Source organism: Gymnoscopelus braueri (genome assembly GCF_963280865.1).
Source record: "Gymnoscopelus braueri genome assembly, contig: SCAFFOLD_42, whole genome shotgun sequence".
Taxonomy (NCBI): domain Eukaryota; kingdom Metazoa; phylum Chordata; class Actinopteri; order Myctophiformes; family Myctophidae; genus Gymnoscopelus; species Gymnoscopelus braueri.
The window spans coordinates 630,001-649,904 of NW_027660610.1; the positions used below are offsets into that span (position 1 = coordinate 630,001).

At 39.0% G+C, this 19,904-nt stretch overlaps 1 protein-coding gene and 1 long non-coding RNA gene across 3 annotated transcripts in view; both read left to right on the top strand.

The window, feature by feature from the left end:
* The window catches only part of LOC308081381, a 25,201-nt gene extending 6,111 nt beyond the window's left edge, over positions 1–19,090 (top strand). The window contains exons 2-6 of one of the 2 annotated variants that reach the window (XR_013932840.1): positions 1,167–1,269; positions 5,433–5,529; positions 12,253–12,355; positions 14,273–14,375; positions 18,991–19,090. This is a non-coding gene — a long non-coding RNA (uncharacterized lncRNA). Of the gene's footprint in view, positions 1–1,166; positions 1,270–4,442; positions 4,541–5,432; positions 5,530–12,252; positions 12,356–14,272; positions 14,376–18,990 lie in introns of those variants that run through there. The other variant, XR_013932841.1, reaches the window with a different exon arrangement.
* Positions 1–19,904, top strand: part of LOC308081377 (NLR family CARD domain-containing protein 3-like) — a 182,029-nt gene that overhangs the window by 110,784 nt on the left and 51,341 nt on the right. The window lies entirely within an intron of this gene.

Consider the following 19,904-nt stretch of genomic DNA (forward strand, 5'->3'; position numbering starts at 1 on the left):
GAGAACTCGATCAGGTCTAAAAACACATAATGTGGGTCACTGTTCTTGTCAGTCTCACATTTTAAATGTATAGTTTACTGATAATCCTATAGTTTATTGAGAAACTACACTGTCTCTGTATTTTATGATCCTATAGTTTACTGAGACACTACACTGTCTCTGTATTTTATGATCCTATAGTTTACTGAGACACTACACTGTCTCTCTGTATTCTATGATCCTATAGTTTACTGAGAAACTACACTGTCTTTCTGTATTCTATGATCCTATAGTTTACTGAGACACTACACTGTCTCTGTATTCTATGATCCTATAGTTTACTGAGACACTAAACTGTCTCTCTGTATTCTATGATCCTATAGTTTACTGAGACACTAAACTGTCTCTCTGTATTCTATGATCCTATAGTTTACTGAGACACTACACTGTCTCTGTATTCTATGATCCTATAGTTTACTGAGAAACTACAGTCTCTGTATTCTATGATCCTATAGTTTACTGAGACACTACACTGTCTCTCTGTATTCTATGATCCTATAGTTTACTGAGACACTACACTGTCTCTGTATTCTATGATCCTATAGTTTACTGAGACACTACACTGTCTCTCTGTATTCTATGATCCTATAGTTTACTGAGACACTAGACTGTCTCTCTGTATTCTATGATCCTATAGTTTACTGAGACGCTACACTGTCTCTGTATTCTATGATCCTATAGTTTACTGAGACACTACACTCTCTCTCTGTATTCTATGATCCTATAGTTTACTGAGACGCTACACTGTCTCTGTATTCTATGATCCTATAGTTTACTGAGACACTAAACTGTCTCTGTATTCTATGATCCTATAGTTTACTGAGACACTACATTGTCTCTCTGTATTCTATGATCCTATAGTTTACTGAGACACTACGCTGTCTATGTATTATATGATCCTATAGTTTACTGAGACACTACACTGTCTCTGTATTCTATGATCCTATAGTTTACTGAGACACTACACTGTCTCTCTGTATTCTATGATCCTATAGTTTACTGAGACGCTACACTGTCTCTCTGTATTCTATGATCCTATAGTTTACTGAGACACTACACTGTCTCTCTGTATTATATGTTTCTGTTAACCTTGCCTACTGTTCTCTCTCTCTCTATGTCGTCCTCAGACGAGCCCTCCATCGGCGTCTCCAGTCATCTCGGTTCTCCATACATCTGGCCAGCTCCTTTGTGCTTTCTGCACCAGCATCTTTCCTTAGTACATCCTCGTAGGTAAGTCTTTATACATGCTTATCTTTGTTGAGATCAGATGCTTTGGCCCTGTTCAGACTGTGTGTGTGTGCGTGTGCTCGTGTGCTTGTGCTTGTGCGTGCGTATGTGGCCCTTGAGCTATATAGTATAAGACGACCATGCAGACATACCTTGTTCATTTGTTTTCAAGGTTTTGTCACTTGTTTTATCTTTATCAGATGCTACGTTCATTGTTTACCTGTGATCCTAGTTTACTGAGACACTACACTGTCTCTCTGTATTCTATGATCCTATAGTTTACTGAGACACTACACTGTCTCTCTGTATTCTATGATCCTATAGTTTACTGAGACACTACACTGTCTCTCTGTATTCTATGATCCTATAGTTTACTGAGACACTACACTGTCTCTGTATTCTATGATCCTATAGCTTACTGAGACACTACACTGAGTACTTTATCTAAGGGTGGACAACATTTTGTTGGGCCTCCACTTCTTTACCATTTATCATGACTGGTGAGAAGTATTTTAGCAAAGAGAAAATCAACTCCACTTTTATGTCTTATAACTGATCATTCAAATAATGCAAACAGAATAAGTGAATCATTTAATTAAAATAAAACTTGACTACATTAGTCACTAGTTTAAGGTTAATAATAAAGGACAGATTGATTATGAATTAGTTTTTATGCACATCAAATAATAATGCAACAATGATGTAACATTTAAAATACTCATGACACTGGATCAAGTTTCATGTTGGCTTCACATGGTTGAGCTTCAGTTCCTTATTAGTTTTTCTCACTTCACTTTTTAGCTGTAAAAATCTAGTCACATGATGTTTGTCTGAAAGAGTCTTTCAAAGTTCCCTTTCTTCACCATCTCTGCAGAGTTGCTGAAGAGACAAATGCATTTCCTATTTGACATGACAACAACTAAATATACATCTTGTCATAATTGCTCTTATATTGGTCACATCAAAACAAAACAATCATCTCTACCTAACCATGAAGTCGATACATTTGAATTGATATGCTTTTCTATGAATCCATTCATCCATTCACAAAGCACTGAGCAGAGCTGACAACAATAAACTTACTAAGATGATTTAGTGTGTGTGGTTTTGAATGAACTACATTCTCAGGCTGCTGTGTGTGTGTGTGTGTGTGTGTGTGTGTGTGTGTGTGTGTGTGTGTGTGTGTGTGTGTGTGTGTGTGTGTGTGTGTGTGTGTGTGTGTGTGTGTGTGTGAAGCGTGTTGGAGAGAGGTTGTTTAATTGCAATATTCATCTGTCTTTATTCTCTCTCTTGTTAGAACTTGTTTGGCTGAAACCAAAGTGGAGATAAACACATTCTCTCTCTATCACTCGCGCTCTGTCTCTCTCTCTCTCTCTCTCTCTCCCTCTCTCTCTCTCACCCCCCCCCCCACCCCCGTCTGGGTGGAACGTCCACAGAAAATAGTGGATCTACAAGCTCACTATCCGTCGAGCTGCAATGCGTTGTGAGCTTGTAGATCGGCTATTTTCACCGAAGAGATTTGGTTTAGAGGGAAAAAAAGAACGTCTGAGCTGAAAAAACTACTTTTTATTCCAATAAACCCTCATAAATACGTCACATGACTTAGTTCATCGTATATTTTACTGAGAGACTACACTGTCTCTGTATTTTATGATCCTATAGTTTACTGAGACACTACACTGTCTCTCTGTATTCTATGATCCTATAGTTTACTGAGACACTACATTGTCTCTGTATTCTATGATCCTATAGTTTACTGAGACACTACACTGTCTCTCTGTATTCTATGATCCTATAGTTTACTGAGACACTACACTGTCTCTGTATTCTATGATCCTAGTTTACTGAGACACTACACTGTCTCTGTATTCTATGATCCTATAGTTTACTGAGACACTACACTGTCTCTATGTATTATATGATCCTATAGTTTACTGAGACACTACACTGTCTCTCTGTATTCTATGATCCTATAGTTTACTGAGACACTACATTGTCTCTGTATTCTATGATCCTATAGTTTACTGAGACACTACACTGTCTCTCTGTATTCTATGATCCTATAGTTTACTGAGACACTACACTGTCTCTGTATTCTATGATCCTAGTTTACTGAGACACTACACTGTCTCTGTATTCTATGATCCTATAGTTTACTGAGACACTACACTGTCTCTATGTATTATATGATCCTATAGTTTACTGAGACACTACACTGTCTCTCTGTATTCTATGATCCTATAGTTTACTGAGACACTACACTGTCTCTCTGTATTCTATGATCCTATAGTTTACTGAGACACTACACTGTCTCTATGTATTATACGATCCTATAGTTTACTGAGACACTACACTGTCTCTATGTATTATACGATCCTATAGTTTACTGAGACACTACACTGTCTCTGTATTCTATGATCCCCCCCCCCCCCCCCCGTCTGTGTGGAACGTCCACAGAAAATAGTGGATCTACAAGCTCACTATCCGTCGAGCTGCAATGCGTTGTGAGCTTGTAGATCGGCTATTTTCACCGAAGAGATTTGGTTTAGAGGGGGAAAAAGAACGTCTGAGCTGAAAAACATACTTTTTATTCCAATAAACCCTCATAAATACGTCACATGACTTAGTAGCCTACATCCTATAGTTTACTGAGACACTACACTGTCTCTGTATGCTATGATCCTATAGTTTACTGAGACACTACACTGTCTCTCTGTATTCTATGATCCTATAATTTACTGAGACACTACAATGTCTCTGTATTCTATGATCCTATAGTTTACTGAGACACTACAATGTCTCTGTATTCTATGATCCTATAGTTTACTGAGACACTACAATGTCTCTGTATTCTATGATCCTATAGTTTACTGAGACGCTACACTGTCTCTATGTATTATATGATCCTATAGTTTATTGAGACGCTACACTGTCTCTATGTATTCTATGATCCTATAGTTTACTGAGACACTACATGGTCTCTGTATTCTATGATCCTATAGTTTACTGAGACGCTACACTGTCTCTGTATTCTATGATCCTATAGTTTACTGAGACACTACACTGTCTCTCTGTATTCTACGATCTTATAGTTTACTGAGACACTACACTGTCTCTCTGTATTATATGTATGTGTTTACCTTGCCTACTGTTCTCTCTCTCTTCGTCGTCCTCAGACGAGCCCTCCATCGGCGTCTCCAGTCATCTCGGTTCTCCATACATGTGGCCAGCTCCTTTCTGTTTTCTGCACCAGCATCTTTCCTTAGTACATCCAGATCAGATGCTTTGGCCCTGTTCAGACTGTGTGTGTGTGTGCGCGTGTGCTCGTGTGCTTGTGCTTGTGCTTGCAAATGTGGCCCTTGAGCTATATAGTATAAGACGACCATGCAGACATACCTTGTTCATTTGTTCTCATGGTTTTGTTACTTGTTTTATCTTTATCAGATGCTACGTTCATTGTTTACCTGTGATCCTAGTTTAGGATCACAGGTGAGACAAACACATTCTCTCTCTATCACTCTCGCTCTGTCTCTCTCTCTCTCTCTCTCTCTCTCTCTCTCTCTCTCTCTCTCTCTCTCTCTCTCTCTCTCTCTCTCACCCCCCCCCCCCCCGTCTGGGTGGAACGTCCACAGAAAATAGTGGATCTACAAGCTCACTATCCGTCGAGCTGCAATGCGTTGTGAGTTTGTAGATCGGCTATTTTCACCAAAGAGATTTGGTTTAGAGGGAAAAAAAGAACGTCTGAGCTGAAAAACATACTTTTTATTCCAATAAACCCTCATAAATACGTCACATGACTTAGTACATCCTATAGTTTACTGAGACACTACACTGTCTCTGTATTCTATGATCCTATAGTTTACTGAGACACTACACTGTCTCTGTATTCTATGATCCTATAGTTTACTGAGACACTACACTGTCTCTGTATTCTATGATCCTATAGTTTACTGAGACACTACACTGACTCTGTATTCTATGATCCTATAGTTTACTGAGACATTACACTGTCTCTGTATTCTATGATCCTATAGTTTACTGAGACACTACACTGTCTCTTTCTTTATTCTATGATCCTATAGTTTACTGAGACACTACACTGTCTCTCTGTATTATATGTATGTGTTTACCTTGCCTACTGTTCTCTCTCTCTACGTCGTCCTCAGACGAGCCCTCCATCGGCGTCTCCAGTCATCTCGGTTCTCCATACATCTCCAGCTCCTTTGTGCTTTCTGCACCAGCATCTTTCCTACATCCACATAGGTAGGTGTTTATACATGCTTATCTTTGTTGTGATCAGATGCTTTGGCCCTGTTCAGACTGTGTGTGTGTGTGTGTGTGTGTGTGTGTGTGTGTGTGTGTGTGTGTGTGTGTGTGTGTGTGTGTGTGTGTGTGTGTGTGTGTGTGTGTGTGTGTGTGTGTGTGTGTGTGTGTGTGTGTGTGTGTGTGTGTGTGTGTGTGTGTGTGTGTGTGTGTGTGACAATGGTGGCACGGAGGTGAGACGCCTGTGGACGCCAGCAGTGTTAATTGTGTTGACTAAGGGCAGCTACACCCTGTGGGACTTTTAAAGAGCTTGTGTGCTCTCCGCAAGCTCTCTTTGATTCTGTGGGGACCGGCTGTATAGTTTATCCATAAAGGACTGGAAGTGATTAACCCCACCAACATCTTTAATTGATACAGCCAATTCCAGCCTATGGTTAAGAAAGTGCCAAATAATAATATCGAGGTAGCGCTCTGATAATCTCTTGGCAACACCTGATTTTCTACCCAACATCACACTAGCGCCATCACTTGTGAATGCAATCAAATGTTTTTTAAGGTAGTGATGATCAAAACCATGCCTATAGAGCACCGAAGTCCTGACGTCACTCGTTCATCCCCAGGTTTGCGGAAGTAATTTCTCTATGGAGAATAACATTGGGTCATCTTAGAATCGTCTCATATAAGAATTGTGGTCCAAAAATAAACACTGCGTGTCGGCGTTATTGTCAGGGAGGAGGTTCTGTATCGTTTATGATAGTCAGTCACTTATATTTGATACAGTCTGTTTCTGGCGAAAATGTAACTAATTCGGCGGAAGTAACATTAGCGTTTTCTCACCGTCAGTTGATGCTTCATATCCATAAGAGTCAACCCGCCGGGGTCATGTGTTTATTTTTGGAACACAGTTCTTATTTGACGCGATATTCAATACGTCTATGGGATTCAGAACGGGGGTGGAAAACTGCAAACCAGGTAGACAAACAAAGGATGTGTAAATGACGTCAGACTTCGGCGGTCTATTAAAAAACAGGCTAACATACTGTGTTCTATTGTCTCTGCTTTTTGGTCTAAGAACTCGATCAGGTCTAAAAACACATAATGTGGGTCACTGTTCTTGTCAGTCTCACATTTTAAATGAATAGTTTACTGATAATCCTATAGTTTACTGAGAAACTACACTGTCTCTGTATTCTATGATCCTATAGTTTACTGAGACACTACACTGTCTCTGTATTCTATGATCCTATAGTTTACTGAGACACTACAGTGTAGTGTCTCAGTAAACTATAGGATCATAGAATACAGAGACAGTGTAGTGTCTCAGTAAACTATAGGATCATAGAATACAGAGACAGTGTAGTGTCTCAGTAAACTATAGGATCATAGAATACAGAGAGACAGTGTAGTGACTACACTGTCTCTCTGTATTCTATGATCCTATAGTTTACTGAGACACTACACTGTCTCTCTGTATTCTATGATCCTATAGTTTACTGAGACACTACACTGTCTCTCTGTATTCTATGATCCTATAGTTTACTGAGGCACTACACTGTCTCTCTGTATTCTATGATCCTATAGTTTACTGAGACACTATACTGTCTCTGTATTCTATGATCCTATAGTTTACTGAGACACTACACTGTCTCTCTGTATTCTATGATCCTATAGTTTACTGAGACACTACACTGTCTCTGTATTCTATGATCCTATAGTTTACTGAGACACTACACTGTCTTTATGTATTCTATGATCCTATAGTTTACTGAGACACTACACTGTCTTTATGTATTCTATGATCCTATAGTTTACTGAGACACTACACTGTCTCTGTATTCTATGATCGTATAGTTTACTGAGACACTACACTGTCTCTGTATTCTATGATCCTATAGTTTACTGAGACACTACACTGTCTCTGTATTCTATGATCCTATAGTTTACTGAGACACTACACTGTCTCTGTATTCTATGATCCTATAGTTTACTGAGACACTACACTGTCTCTGTATTCTATGATCCTATAGTTTACTGAGACACTACACTGTCTCTGTATTCTATGATCCTATAGTTTACTGAGACACTACACTGTCTCTGTATTCTATGATCCTATAGTTTACTGAGACACTACACTGTCTCTGTATTCTATGATCCTATAGTTTACTGAGACACTACACTGAGTACTCTATGTAAGGGTGGACAACATTTTGGGCCTCCACTTCTTTACCATTTATCATGACTGGTGAGAATTATTTTAGCAAAGACAAAATCAACTCCACTTTTATGTCTTATAATTGATAATTCAAATAATGCAAACAGAATAAGTGAATCATTTAATTAAAATAAAACTGACTTCATTAGTCACTAGTTTAAGGTTAATAATAAAGGACAGATTGATTATGAATTCGTTTTTATGCACATCAAATAATAATGCAACAATGATGTAACATTTAAAATACTCATGACACTGGATCAAGTTTCATGTTGGCTTCACATGGTTGAGCTTCAGTTCCTTATTAGTTTTTCTCACTTCACTTTTTAGCTGTAAAAATCTAGTCACATGATGTTTGTCTGAAAGAGTCTTTCAAAGTTCCCTTTCTTCACCATCTCTGCAGAGTTGCTGAAGAGACAAATGCATGTCCTATTTGACATGACAACAACTAAATATACATCTTGTCATAATTGCTCTTATATTGGTCACATAAAAACAAAACAATCATCTCTACCTAACCATGAAGTCGATACATTTGAATTGATATGTTTTTCTATGAATCCATTCATCCATTCACAAAGCACTGAGCAGAGCTGACAACAATAAACTTACTAAGATGATTTAGTGTGTGTGGTTTTGAATGAACTACATTCTCAGGCTGCGTGTGTGTGTGTGTGTGTGTGTGTGTGTGTGTGTGTGTGTGTGTGTGTGTGTGTGTGTGTGTGTGTGTGTGTGTGTGTGTGTGTGTGTGTGTGTGTGTGTGTGTGTGTGTGTGTGTGTGTGTGTGTGTGTGTGTGTGTGTGTGTGTGTGTGTGTGTGTGTGTGTGTGTGTGTGTGTGTGTGTGAAGCGTGTTGGAGAGAGGTTGTTTAATTGCAATATTCATGTGTCTTTATTCTCTCTCTTGTTAGAACTTGTTTGGCTGAAACCAAAGTGGAGACAAACACATTCTCTCTCTATCACTCGCGCTCTGTCTCTCGCTCTTGCTCTCTCTCTCTCTCTCTCTCTCTCCCTCTCTCTCTCTCAACCCCCCCCCCCCCCGTCTGGGTGGAACATCCACAGAAAATAGTGGATCTACAAGCTCACTATCCGTCGAGCTGCAATGCGTTGTGAGCTTGTAGATCGGCTATTTTCACCAAAGAGATTTGGTTTAGAGGGAAAAAAAGAACGTCTGAGCTGAAAAACATACTTTTTATTCCAATAAACCCTCATAAATACGTCACATGACTTAGTACATCCTATAGTTTACTGAGACACTACACTGTCTCTGTTTGCTATGATCCTATAGTTTACTGAGACACTACACTGTCTCTGTGTTCTATGATCCTATAGTTTACTGAGACACTACATTGTCTCTCTGTATTCTATGATCCTATAGTTTACTGAGACACTACACTTTCTCTCTGTATTCTATGATCCTATAGTTTACTGAGACACTACACTGTCTTTATGTATTCTATGATCCTATAGTTTACTGAGACACTACACTGTCTTTATGTATTCTATGATCCTATAGTTTACTGAGACACTACATTGTCTCTCTGTATTCTATGATCCTATAGTTTACTGAGACACTACATTGTCTCTCTGTATTCTATGATCCTCTAAATTTTCTGAGACACTACACTGTCTCTGTATTCTATGATCCTATAGTTTACTGAGACACTACAATGTCTCTGTATTCTATGATCCTATAGTTTACTGAGACACTACACTGTCTTTATGTATTCTATGATCCTATAGTTTACTGAGACACTACCCTGTCTCTCTGTATTCTATGATCCTCTAAATTTACTGAGACACTACACTGTCTCTGTATTATATGAACCTATAGTTTACTGAGACACTATACACTGTGTCTGTATTCTATGATCCTATAGTTTACTGAGACACTACAATGTCTCTGTATTCTATGATCCTATAGTTTACTGAGACGCTACAATGTCTCTGTATTCTATGATCCTATAGTTTACTGAGACACTACACTGTCTCTGTATTCTATGATCCTATAGTTTACTGAGACACTACACTGTCTCTGTATTCTATGATCCTATAGTTTACTGAGACACTACACTGTCTCTGTATTCTATGATCCTATAGTTTACTGAGACACTACACTGTCTCTGTATTCTATGATCCTATAGTTTACTGAGACACTACAATGTCTCTGTATTCTATGATCCTATAGTTTACTGAGACACTACACTGTCTCTGTATTCTATGATCCTATAGTTTACTGAGACACTACACTGTCTCTGTATTCTATGATCCTATAGTTTACTGAGACACTACACTGTCTCTCTGTATTCTATGATCCTATAGTTTACTGAGACACTACACTGTCTATGTATTTTATGATCCTATAGTTTACTGAGACACTACACTGTCTCTGTATTTTATGATCCTATAGTGTACTGAGAAACTACACTGTCTCTGTATTCTATGATCCTATAGTTTACTGAGACACTACACTGTCTCTCTGTATTCTATGATCTTATAGTTTACTGAGACACTACACTGTGTCTGTATTCTATGATCCTATAGTTTACTGAGACACTACAATGTCTCTCTGTATTCTATGATCCTATAGTTTACTGAGACACTACACTGTCTCTGTATTTTATGATCCTATAGTTTACTGAGACACTACACTGTCTCTCTGTATTCTATGATCCTATAGTTTACTGAGACACTACACTGTCTCTGTATTCTATGATCCTATAGTTTACTGAGACACTACACTGTCTCTCTGTATTCTATGATCCTATAGTTTACTGAGACACTAGACTGTCTTTGTATTCTATGATCCTATAGTTTACTGAGACACTACACTGTCTTTGTATTCTATGATCCTATAGTTTACTGAGACACTACACTGTCTCTCTGTATTCTATGATCCTAGTTTACTGAGACACTACACTGTCTCTCTGTATTCTATGATCCTATAATTTACTGAGACACTACACTGTCTCTCTGTATTCTATGATCCTATAGTTTACTGAGACGCTACACTGTCTCTGTATTCTATGATCCTATAGTTTACTGAGACACTACACTGTCTCTGTATTCTATGATCCTATAGTTTACTGAGACGCTACACTGTCTCTATCTATTATATGATCTTATAGTTTACTGAGACACTACACTGTCTCTGTATTCTAAGATCCTATAGTTTACTGAGACACTACATGGTCTTTGTATTCTATGATCCTATAGTTTACTGAGACAATACACTGTCTCTGTATTTTATGATCCTATAGTTTACTGAGACACTACACTGTCTCTCTGTATTCTATGATCCTATAGTTTACTGAGAAACTACACTGTCTCTGTATTCTATGATCCTATAGTTTACTGAGACACTACACTGTCTCTCTGTATTCTATGATCCTATAGTTTACTGAGACACTACACTGTGTCTGTATTCTATGATCCTATAGTTTACTGAGACACTACACTGTCTCTGTATTTTATGATCCTATAGTTTACTGAGACACTACACTGTCTCTCTGTATTCTATGATCCTATAGTTTACTGAGACACTACACTGTCTCTTTGTATTCTATGATCCTATAGTTTACTGAGACACTACACTGTCTCTTTGTATTTTATGATCCTATAGTTTACTGAGACACTACACTGTCTCTGTATTCTATGATCCTAAAGTTTACTGAGACACTACACTGTCTCTCTGTTTTCTATGATCCTATAGTTTACTGAGACACACTGTCTCTTTGTATTCTATGATCCTATAGTTTACTGAGACGCTACACTGTCTCTATCTATTATATGATCTTATAGTTTACTGAGACACTACACTGTCTCTGTATTCTAAGATCCTATAGTTTACTGAGACACTACATGGTCTTTGTATTCTATGATCCTATAGTTTACTGAGACAATACACTGTCTCTGTATTTTATGATCCTATAGTTTACTGAGACACTACACTGTCTCTCTGTATTCTATGATCCTATAGTTTACTGAGAAACTACACTGTCTCTGTATTCTATGATCCTATAGTTTACTGAGACACTACACTGTCTCTCTGTATTCTATGATCCTATAGTTTACTGAGACACTACACTGTGTCTGTATTCTATGATCCTATAGTTTACTGAGACACTACACTGTCTCTGTATTTTATGATCCTATAGTTTACTGAGACACTACACTGTCTCTCTGTATTCTATGATCCTATAGTTTACTGAGACACTACACTGTCTCTTTGTATTCTATGATCCTATAGTTTACTGAGACACTACACTGTCTCTTTGTATTTTATGATCCTATAGTTTACTGAGACACTACACTGTCTCTCTGTATTATATGATCCTATAGTTTACTGAGACACTACACTGTCTCTGTATTCTATGATCCTATAGTTTACTGAGACACTACATGGTCTCTGTATTCTATGATCCTATAGTTTACTGAGACACTATACTGTCTCTCTGTATTCTATGTATGTGTTTACCTTGCCTACTGTTCTCTCTCTCTACGTTGTCCTCAGACGAGCCCTCCATCGGCGTCTCCAGTCATCTCGGTTCTCCATACATGTGACCAGCTCCTTTCTGTTTTCTGCACCAGCATCTTTCCTTAGTACATCCTCGTAGGTAAGTCTTTATACATGCTTATCTTTGTTGAGATCAGATGCTTTGGCCCTGTTCAGACTGTGTGTGTGTGTGTGTGTGTGTGTGCTTGTGTGCTTGTGCTTGTGCGTGCATATGTGGCCCTTGAGCTATATAGTATAAGACGACCATGCAGACATACCTTGTTCATTTGTTCTCATGGTTTTGTTACTTGTTTTATCTTTATCAGATGCTACGTTCATTGTTTACCTGTGATCCTAGTTTACTGAGACACTACACTGTCTCTCTGTATTCTATGATCCTATAGTTTACTGAGACACTACACTGTCTCTCTGTATTCTATGATCCTAGTTTACTGAGACACTACACTGTCTCTGTATTCTATGATCATATAGTTTACTGAGACACTACACTGTCTCTCTGTATTCTATGATCCTATAGTTTACTGAGACACTACACTGTCTCTCTGTATTCTATGATCCTATAGTTTACTGAGACACTACACTGTCTCTCTGTATTCTATGATCCTATAGTTTACTGACACACTACACTGTCTCTCTGTATTCTATGATCCTAGTTTACTGAGACACTACACTGTCTCTGTATGAACTCGTTCTCATGCTATTCAGCAAAAATGTGGAATGCCCTACCAAAAGGAGTAAAGGAGTGTAAAACCCTACTCACTTTCAAAACTGCCCTAAAGATACACCTTCAGGAGGCTGCAATTCGAAAATGGCCCCTGTCTAAGTCTTAACCTACCCCTCCCTACCCTCCCCCCCCTCCTTCATTTTCCTCTTTTGTATATATATATATATATTTTTTTTCTTTCGTCATACCAGTAACCTGAAAGCTGATTGTATGACATTCTGTATAGTAGTGTGTATATCTGCCTGCCTCTTATATTTCATCATGATTTGTGTGCATGGGGTTCTCATCTTAAACAAGCGTAATGCTTAATGAGGGATTCCAGTTTAGTAGACCTTGTATTGTGAATTTGTACTTCCATGTACTGTTATGTACTGTCATGTACTATTCTCATGTCTTTCTAAATAAACTACATCAATCAATCAATCTGTATTCTATGATCCTATAGTTTACTGAGACACTACACTGTCTTTGTATTCTATGATCCTATAGTTTACTGAGACACTACACTGTCTTTGTATTCTATGATCCTATAGTTTACTGAGACACTACACTGTGTCTCTGTATTCTATGATCCTAGTTTACTGAGACACTACACTGTCTCTCTGTATTCTATGATCCTATAGTTTACTGAAACGCTACACTGTCTCTGTATTCTATGATCCTATAGTTTACTGAGACACTACACTGTCTCTGTATTCTATGATCCTATAGTTTACTGAGACGCTACACTGTCTCTATGTATTATATGATCCTATAGTTTACTGAGACACTACACTGTCTCTCTGTATTCTATGATCCTATAGTTTACTGAGACACTACACTGTCTCTATGTATTATATGATCCTATAGTTTACTGAGACGCTACACTGTCTCTATGTATTATATGATCCTATAGTTTACTGAGACACTACACTGTCTCTGTATTCTATGATCCTATAGTTTACTGAGACACTACATGGTATTTGTATTCTATGATCCTATAGTTTACTGAGACGCTACACTGTCTCTCTGTATTCTATGATCCTATAGTTTACTGAGACACTACACTGTCTCTCTGTATTCTATGATCCTATAGTTTACTGAGACACTACACTGTCTCTCTGTATTCTATGATCCTATAGTTTACTGAGACACTACACTGTCTCTGTATTCTATGATCCTATAGTTTACTGAGACACTACACTGTCTCTGTATTCTATGATCCTATAGTTTACTGAGACACTACACTGTCTCTCTGTATTATATGTATGTGTTTACCTTGCCTACTGTTCTCTCTCTCTTCGTTGTCCTCAGACGAGCCCTCCATCGGCGTCTCCAGTCATCTCGGTTCTCCATACATCTGGCCAGCTCCTTTGTGCTTTCTGCACCAGCATCTTTCCTTAGTACATCCACGTAGGTAGGTGTTTATACATGCTTATCTTTGTTGAGATCAGATGCTTTGGCCCTGTTCAGACTGTGTGTGTGTGTGTGTGTGTGTGTGTGTATGTATGTGTGTGTGTGTGTGTGTCTGTGTCTGTGTCTGTGTGCGTGCGCGTGCGTGACAATGGTGGCACGGAGGTGAGACGCCTGTGGACGCCAGCAGTGTTTTGATTGATTGATTGAATATTTTATTAGGCAAAAAAATGTAAAACAGCACAGTTACATTTAAAATACTTTGTCTAACAGGTCCGTTCATAAAAGTCCTTGCGGACTTGTTTCCAATGAGGGCCTTGGTATTTAATTCATAGGCATATATAGTGGCACCACAGTTCAAATATCATTACAATATAAACAGCAAAAAAAATAAAATAACACTATGTACAACAAACAAACAAAAAAAGAGGGGAAAAAAAAAGATGTACAAGAACAGGCGGGGAGGGTCTGCTGTCTAACGGGAAAATGGTACTACCTCCTCCTTTGGCCTCCTGAAAGGTGATTTTTTAAGGCTCTTTTAAATGAGCCCAGCGAACTGCATTTTTTGAGGGATGGAGTTAGACTATTCCAATCCTGGGTGGCAGTGCTGTAGAAGGAGAATTTCCCCATGTTTGTTTTATGGGTGGGTGGTACCAAATTGTTGTTAACGCTCCCTCTGGTATTGTGACTGTGGGTGTCGCTAACCTTTTGGAGGTATTTACTCAGATATGCGGGAATAGGGGGCATATCGGGCAAATTTGCATTTACAATTTTGAAGGCCAGTCCCATTTTTAGTTGTTTAACCCTGTCTTCCACCCTGAGCCAGCCTAGGCTGGCAAAATGGGTGGGAGAAAGGTGGGTCATGGGCCCCAATCCGAGGAGTAGCCGAATCAATTTGTTTTGGGAGGTTTGAAGCTTAGTCTTCAGTGACACTGAGGTGTTGGAGTACCAGGAGGTGCAAGCATAGTCAAAAAGTGGTTGAATCAGGGCCCCAGAGAGGGTCCTGAAAGCCTGAGGGTTGACAAAAGAGGAAACTCTGCCCATAAATTTGGTTATCTGGTTTACTCTTTTGACCACCTTTGTAGCCATGCTTTCACCTGTCAGGTATTTGTCAAGTACACAACCCAAATAGGTAATCTCTTCTTTGCTAGAGATAATTGTGTCATCGACTTTGACCTTGAAATCATTTACATCCATCTGTCTGAGGGAATGTTTGGTCCCAAAGAGAATGGATTCAGTTTTCCCAAGGTGTAGTGACAGTTTGTTATCGGTAAGCCAAGTACGGATTTTTGAGAGTTCGGAGCTGAGCGCCTCCTCAACTTGCAACTTGTCCTCTCCCGAGATCAGGAGTGCCGAGTCATCAGCGAATAGGAACAATTTGCAGTTACAGGCAGCACTCATGTCGTTAATGTATAGAAGAAACAGTAACGGCCCTAGAATGCTGCCCTGAGGAACCCCACAGCTCACCGGGAGGGATGAGGACATGGTTCCGTTGATGTCAACCACTTGTTCTCTTCCCTCCAGGTAAGATCTCATCCAGTTTAGTGATGTGCAGTCAAAACCAATGGCCCTCAGCTTATCAAGTAAAATTGAGTGGTTTACAGTGTCGAACGCTTTTTGGAGGTCCAACATGACCATGCCGCAGTATTTGCCCGTGTCTACCTCACGTTTGATGTAGTCGGTCAGATACAGTAGGCATGTGTCAGTGGAATGGGAGGTTCTGAAGCCCGATTGGAATTCAAACAACAGTTTATGCTCGCTGAGGTAGCTGTTGATTTGTTCTTGAATTAATCGCTCTACAACCTTTGAGATGGAACAAAGGATGGAAACAGGCCTATAGTTGCCAGGTTCTAATTTGCTTCCTTTTTTATGCAGAGGGATTACTCTTGCCAACTTGAAATCCTGTGGGACGTGACACTGGCTGATGGATAGGTTTGTGATTTGGGCTACTATGGGGGCAATAGCAGTAGCTGCGTCTCTGAGGAATCTGGTGGGGATATTGTCAAGGCCGGTGGCCTTGTTTGGCTGGAGGGCGAGTAGTTTTTTCTGCACATCATCAGCATTTACTGGTTTGAATGAAAAAGAGTATTTTTTAGCCCCTAGTTTAACATAGTGAGCAAGGATGTGGTCAGAGCCGTACAAACCTGAATGCTGAGGAAGTTTGCTTACCAACTGGGTTGCAATGGTGGTAAAAAAGCTGTTAAAACAGTTCGCTACCGCTTGCTTGTCGGTAATGAGCACGCCACTTGAAATAATGCAGATGTTTGTAGCTTTGGTTTGTTAATTTTGTTGACTAAGGGCAGCTACACCCTGTAGGACTTTTAAAGAGCTTTTGTGCGCACTCCGCCAGCTCTCTTTGATTCTGTGGGGACCGGCTGTATAGTTTATCCATAAAGGACTGGAAGTGATTAACCCCACCAACATCTTTAACTGCATCAGATACAGCCAATTCCAGCCTATGGTTAAGAAAGTGCCAAATAATAATATTGAGGTAGAGCTCTGATAATCTCTTGGCAACACCTGATTTTCTACCCAACATCACACTAGCGCCATCACTTGAGAATGCAATCAAATGTTTTTTAAGGTGGTGATCATCAAAACCATGCCTATTAAAAAACAGGCTAACATACTGTGTTCTATTGTCTCTGCTTTTTGGTCTGAGAACTCGATCAGGTCTAAAAACACATAATGTGGGTCACTGTTCTTGTCAGTCTCACATTTTAAATGAATAGTTTACTGATAATCCTATAGTTTACTGAGACACTACACTGTCTCTGTATTCTATGATCCTATAGTTTACTGAGACACTACACTGTCCCTCTGTATTCTATGATCCTATAGTTTACTGAGACACTACACTGTCTCTGTATTCTATGATCCTATAGTTTACTGAGACACTACACTGTCCCTCTGTATTCTATGATCCTATAGTTTACTGAGACACTACACTGTCTCTGTATTCTATGATCCTATAGTTTACTGAGACACTACACTGTCCCTCTGTATTCTATGATCCTATAGTTTACTGAGACACTACACTGTCTCTGTATTCTATGATCCTATAGTTTACTGAGACACTACACTATGTCTGTATTCTATGATCCTATAGTTTACTGAGACACTACACTGTCTCTGTATTTTATGATCCTATAGTTTTCTGAGACACTACACTGTCTCTGTATTCTATGATCCTATAGTTTACTGAGACACTACACTGTCTCTCTGTATTCTATGATCCTATAGTTTACTGACACACTACACTGTGTCTGTATTCTATGATCCTATAGTTTACTGAGACACTACACTGTGTCTGTATTCTATGATCCTATAGTTTACTGAGACACTACACTGTCTCTGTATTTTATGATCCTATAGTTTACTGAGACACTACACTGTCTCTCTGTATTCTATGATCCTATAGTTTACTGAGACACTACACTGTCTCTGTATTCTATGATCCTATAGTTTACTGAGACACTACACTGTCTCTGTATTTTATGATCCTATAGTTTACTGAGACACTACACTGTCTCTCTGTATTCTATGATCCTATAGTTTACTGAGACACTACACTGTCTCTCTGTATTCTATGATCCTATAGTTTACTGAGACACTACACTGTCTCTGTATTCTATGATCCTATAGTTTACTGAGACACTACACTGTCTCTCTGTATTCTATGATCCTATAGTTTACTGAGACACTACACTGTGTCTGTATTCTATGATCCTATAGTTTACTGAGACACTACACTGTCTCTCTGTATTCTATGATCCTATAGTTTACTGAGACACTACACTGTGTCTGTATTCTATGATCCTATAGTTTACTGAGACACTACACTGTGTCTGTATTCTATGATCCTATAGTTTACTGAGACACTACACTGTCTCTGTATTCTATGATCCTATAGTTTACTGAGACACTACACTGTCTCTCTGTATTCTATGATCCTATAGTTTACTGAGACACTACACTGTCTCTGTATTTTATGATCCTATAGTTTACTGAGACACTACACTGTCTCTGTATTCTATGATCCTATAGTTTACTGAGACACTACATTGTCTCTCTGTATTCTATGATCCTATAGTTTACTGAGACACTACACTGTGTCTGTATTCTATGATCCTATACTTTACTGAGACACTACACTGTCTCTGTATTCTATGATCCTATAGTTTACTGAGACACTACACTGTCTCTGTATTCTATGATCCTATAGTTTACTGAGACACTACATTGTCTCTGTATTCTATGATCCTATAGTTTACTGAGACACTACACTGTCTCTCTGTATTCTCTGATCCTATAGTTTACTGAGACACTACACTGTGTCTGTATTCTATGATCCTATAGTTTACTGAGACACTACACTGTCTCTGTATTCTATGATCCTATAGTTTACTGAGACACTACACTGTCTCTGTATTCTATGATCCTATAGCTTACTGAGACATTACACTGTCTCTGTATTCTATGATCCTATAGTTTACTGAGACACTACACTGTCTCTGTATTCTATGATCCTATAGTTTACTGAGACACTACACTGTCTCTCTGTACTCTATGTATGTGTTTACATTGCCTACCGTTCTCTCTCTCTACGTTGTCCTCAGACGAGCCCTCCATCGGCGTCTCCAGTCATCTCTGTTCTCCATATATGTGGCCAGCTCCTTTCTGTTTTCTGCACCAGCATCTTTCCTTAGTACATCCAGATCAGATGCTTTGGCCCTGTTCAGACTGTGTGTGTGTGTGTGTGTGTGTGTGTGTGTGTGTGTGTGTGTGTGTGTGTGTGTGTGTGTGTGTGTGTGTGTGTGTGTGTGTGTGTGTGTGTGTGTGTGTGTGTGTGTGTGTGTGTGTGTGTGTGTGCTTGTGTGCTTGTGCTTGTGCGTGCATATGTGGCCCTTGAGCTATATAGTATAAGACGACCATGCAGACATACCTTGTTCATTTGTTCTCATGGTTTTGTTACTTGCTTTATCTTTATCAGATGCTACGTTCATTGTTTACCTGTGATCCTAGTTTACTGAGACACTACACTGTCTCTCTGTATTCTATGATCCTATAGTTTACTGACACACTACACTGTCTCTCTGTATTCTATGATCCTATAGTTTACTGAGACACTACACTGTCTCTCTGTATTCTATGATCCTATAGTTTACTGAGAAACTACACTGTCTCTGTATTCTATGATCCTATAGTTTACTGACACACTACACTGTCTCTCTGTATTCTATGATCCTATAGTTTACTGACACACTACACTGTCTCTCTGTATTCTATGATCCTATAGTTTACTGAGACACTACACTGTCTCTCTGTATTCTATGATCCTATAGTTTACTGAGACACTACACTGTCTCTCTGTATTCTATGATCCTATAGTTTACTGAGAAACTACACTGTCTCTGTATTCTATGATCCTATAGTTTACTGAGACACTACACTGTCTCTCTGTATTCTATGATCCTATAGTTTACTGAGACACTACACTGTCTCTCTGTATTCTATGATCCTATAGTTTACT